General features: G+C 36.2%; 1 long non-coding RNA gene across 1 annotated transcript; it reads right to left on the bottom strand.

Annotated features, from left to right (window-relative positions):
* Positions 1-1,039: 1,039 nt before the first annotated feature.
* Positions 1,040-3,518, bottom strand: LOC125479056. The gene is made up of 3 exons (XR_007259767.1): positions 2,530-3,518; positions 1,237-1,309; positions 1,040-1,099 (listed from the first exon to the last, which is right to left on the bottom strand). It is a non-coding gene; the product is annotated as an uncharacterized LOC125479056 (long non-coding RNA).
* Between the last annotated feature and the right edge of the window lie 1,383 nt (positions 3,519-4,901).

The raw sequence follows: 4,901 nt of genomic DNA, 5'->3' as shown, positions 1-4,901 counted from the left end.
TAACATTTGAATATGTTGGCACAAGTCGAATTTCACTTGGAAACGGTGCAGAATCAATAGGCAAATTATCGATTAACACGACGAATTCCCCCGCTTACGTTAAAGACAGTTGCATAGAAATCTCTACAGGATTCGGAAGGCTCATGCTCGAGATCGTTTTAGCCAGATCTTGCATTGTGATGCTACACAAAAAGCATTAAAGAGAGTGAGTTTCGTATCACGAAAGAGTCGAGGGAAAATAATTGGGGTTTGAATCAAAAGGTAATGGACTAATTAACTTGATAACTTCAAATTCTGAATAAGTTTATCCACCATAATTCTCTGCTTCACTCCAATCGGAGATTCCGAGTTCATAATTGCATTAGAAACGACGATGATGATTGATGAAAGACGATGAAGCAGCATTGACCTAAATTTTAAAAAGAATGAAAGAGTCGTGTTTTCAAATAGAAGGGGAGTTTTGGAGAACAAGTCTGCAACAATGAAAATGTCCCAACTGAGAATTAAGTTTGGCCAAGTGTCCAAGACCCAATAAAATGCAAGGACAACTCTAATTAGAAAAGAGTTTTACATAAGGGGGCAGTTATGAAGTAGGGTAATGCTACGGATACTTAATTTGTAAGTAATGTTATCGAGGCTAAATTTGGAGACTAAATTTTGAAAACTAAATGACATGTAAGTTGATGATTGGTTTATTACTTAAGCATTGATAGACATGCTCATTTCTATTGGTGACACATCATTTAGTTTGTAATTTTAGTCTCTAAATTTAGTCTCCCTAGCATTACTCGATGAAGTATACCCAACATGACCATTCAAACCAACTGCTATTTCAAAGGAAATCTTCTTCCCAAGTTCCTCAAAAACTAGACATCTTGGCGAACTCAGCAACCTGAAAACTAGATGACTGGTTAATTATAACATAGAAGAAGAAAAAAAAGACCAGTTTTACGCATTGACTATGTGCTTTAGACAAGAGCAGTAACTATCCTCTAAGCACTTCTTATATATCACAGAAAGGGAACTGCATCTCACATTCTTGAAAGGCCAAAATTGTAGCCCTCTTTAAGGACGCCATACTCTGCTGCTTTTCCGCTGGCTAGAAATCACACAACAATTTCGATCACAGTCAAGAAATCATCACAGAAATTCAACGAATCAAGATTTACAAGAACTAACACACAGGTAAAACAGAAGTGTGTCCCAAAATGAAAACCAATAAGATAGAAAACCAACCATTAGTGCATGACAAGTCAGGATTCATGCCAGGGTTTGTCTCCACAACCTGAACATACAGCAATGCACCCACCTGTGAAGTAACTGATTAGCCATGACTAAACAGTGCAAAAAGTAAAACAAAGAACTGAATTTGAAGTTTAAAGAAATTAATAAGCTATTGTGCTAGCTGCTAAGGACCAAATTACAACAACGAAAATACTACAATTTCAAGCAACTTTTCTACGTCATTCCAATTGCAGTTTTAAACTACCGCATAATTGTTTCATAGCTTTCAACTGAACTTCCATTGAAGAGATGTAACCCTGTTCCTCGTCTCCCTCGCCCATGCCCCCCAATGAAACAAAATCTTTTTAATGAAACTTTATTTGTTCTCTAAAAAACATTTTCTAACAACACTGGAGCCTAGTAATGTTCTAATTACTTGTTTAACGTGACTATGAACGTCATTTAAGTTGCAGCAAGTTAGAATCAGTCACTAATAACAAGATTGTGACAAACTTTAAGTTTATAAAAGCTCCCAGCAGCTCCCTCCCGTATATACAACTTCTGATTTTAATTGGGAGTAGTAACAACTAGTCTAAAACAAGATGTTTCGATTGTGAGCAAAGTATTGAGGTTACTGATGTTAAGTAGATCATATAGTTGATCCACAATTGGTAAGTTTTGACAGTATGAGCAAATTTAAAACTTGGTACTTAAACCATATTTAGTAAGTGAACGATAACACACGCTTGTACAATTTTTTCTTTTCTTCAAATATTCTTGTTTTCTGTATACTTATCAATAATACAGCAATGCAACATATATGGACGTAACCTTGATCTAATTTAGTCTTTGATATATACTTATCAAAAACATGTTTTCCGTATTTGATCAAATTTAGTCTTTGATTAAGAGCATTCATCACTCTTTGTACTCAAGGCGTCACGAGGGGCCATATACTCATGTCTAGGTGGGCAATGAGGGTTCGAAGTTGAGAACTTTAGCAAATACCAACATTAAGATTTGATAACCAACTAAACCTTGATCTAGTAGAGCTTCTCTTTTAAATATCGAAATATGTCCCAAATACAAACATCACCTCTTAATTAATTAAATATTTGACTAAATATATTAATTAGTTAATTAACAATTTAGGATGCATTTGCCTTTTTAATGTTAAATGAACATAAGTCATTTGCACATTGTCATTATTTTGGTGTTACGTTAAGAAATGGCTTGTCGTTTACCAAACAAAAACGAAAACAAAAGCAAACAAACAAAAAAACAAAAAACAAAAAACAAAATTACCTTTTGCTATGTTAAGAAACAAGCTTGTTGTTTTAAACCAGTGTTCTGAAAATCGACCTTGGCGTTAGGCGATGGTCAGCCGCTGGGATTAACCTCTAGTCGGGAAGAAAATCGGGTTAAGGATTAGGCGGGCGCCGAGGCAGTCTGGGTGGCGTTTGGGCGGCCTAGGCGGTTTGACCGTTTTGATTCCTTTTTCTGTTGTTTTTTAAGTGAGGAAGGAGAAATGCACAACTATCTGGGTTATGAACTCCAGCAAAGAAGACGAGAGGAAGAAGACTCTTCGATTCTCACTCCACGTGACCACTATCAGGTCTCAATGTTCCATATTTAATATATTTTGAACTGCCGTCCAATTTAAATTAGACACCTAGCAATCCTATTTGACTGATATGTATAAAGAAGGGGACAGCTAGCATGAACATGCCCCACATCCCACCATTCTTTGCATCTCAACTTCCCTCATTTCCTTTTTTTTTTTTTTTAATTGTTTTAAATTGCTGATAAATATTTTATTTTTTTGGTCAAAATACTTTGTTTTCAAAGATTAAATGATTTCTACACCATATAGTTGGCACCTTTATTTCTCTATAAATGCACTATAAATTCATATGAACTTGGAAAAATATATCCTAAAATACTAAGATTTGTATCATTTGAACTTCTATCTCATTCCATCAAATTAACCAAAGTATTAAAGATTTATTGTAAATTTACTCAAATCCACCTAGTCCGCCTAGGCGCTACACCCCATCTTGCCACTCAACTAGCGCCTAGCGTCTTTTAGAATCATGTTTCAAACAGACAACAACATTCTTAACTCAAGGGTTAGGGTTCTATAGTACAAATTATGTACAAATTCCGAACTTGTCTTGCCTCACTCTCTCCTTCCTTCTTTGTCGCTAAAGTACAAAGTGAAGTTGTTTCTTCTTCTTATTCTCCATTCTCTCATTCACCATAGCTACAAAGGTCAAGATCAAATCAGTGAATTGGTATATTATCACACCACCTCACTCCAAAATGGTTGCTTCCCACCCTTAACAGGATGAGGTATTGCTGAAGGCTGGGCAAAGGTATTGCTTACTAATTTTCTGCTTTTTTTTTTATATTAAATGTTTGTATCTTATGATGGGCTTATGGGGGAGAAGGCACAGATGAGGATGATAAGGAGGATGATGAGGAGGAGGTGGAGGATGAGGAGATGATGAGGATGATGATGAGGTGGAGGAAAATGAGGAGGATGATGAGGAGGATTAGCTTAGTTAATTAAATATTAAACTAAATATATTAGTTAACTAACAATTTAGGATGCATTTCCCTTTTTAATGCTAAATGAACATAAGTGATGAGGAGGATGATGAGGGGGTGGAGGAGGACGACGACGATGGGGAAAGTGATGAGGATGATGAGGAGGAGGATAATGATGATGATGAGGATGAGGATGATGCGGATGATGAGAAGGATAAGCTTAGTTAAATAAATATTAGTCTAAATATATTAGTTAATTAACAATTTAGGATGCATTTCCCTTTTTAATGTTAAATGAACATAAGTGATGAGGAGGATGATGAGGAGGTGGAGGAGGAGGAGGATGATGATGGGGAAAGTGATGAGGATGATGAGGAGAATGAGAATGATGAGAAGGAGCAAGAGGAGGGTGAAGAGGATGAGAAAGATCGAGGAAACATGGGGATTTATGTGATTGGTAGTCTAAATGGTTATCTGGCCTAGAGGCAAAGAGTTTCAGTTTGGTTTGGCATCTTGCAGGTTTATGGGTATCCTATGTAAGCTTAATCTTGTTTGTGCAGGTCAAGCAAGATCCACAATATGTTGAGGTCCTTGGTCTTCATCATTTGAAGGATGCATAGTTGATGCTGTTGTCGAAACGGTCAAAAGAGGTGATTATTTTGAACTGTTGGTTCAAACCACAAAGACATGGAGAATTCCCTTCTCACTTTCTTGTGTCACATGTCCGCCACTTGGTGCACCCTATGGAGATGAAGCACTTCTACTAATGAAGCAGAACATCATGCAGAAAGATGTTAAGGTTAAATCCCATATATTTAATTAGCAGACATCCATAAGTTTTCACTTGGATTTGTTCTTGCTTTGATATATAAAATTTGTGTCTTTAATACATATTGAATTGGAAAGTCATGACAAAGTTGGAGGTTTTGCAGGATCTTTATGGGAGTCAAATAAAAATATGGAGGTTGTCCTCCTTGAAAATGGCCTTGCAAATTTTCGAAATATCTATGTTTTTACTAGGGTTGCAACTTACAACGACCTTGTACAACGTCAAGAAACTGCAAAAACAAAAAGTTGAATGTATGTGAAGTTGTATGCATACCTACACTATTTAAACATGTCTTCCC

Source organism: the organism of the source record quoted next, unplaced genomic scaffold (assembly GCF_019419815.1).
Source record: "Pyrus x bretschneideri cultivar Hongxiangsu unplaced genomic scaffold, Pyrus_bretschneideri_v1 Contig27, whole genome shotgun sequence".
NCBI lineage: Eukaryota > Viridiplantae > Streptophyta > Magnoliopsida > Rosales > Rosaceae > Pyrus > Pyrus x bretschneideri.
Note: the sequence above shows the minus strand (reverse complement) of the source record. Positions and strands in the feature narration are given on the sequence as shown.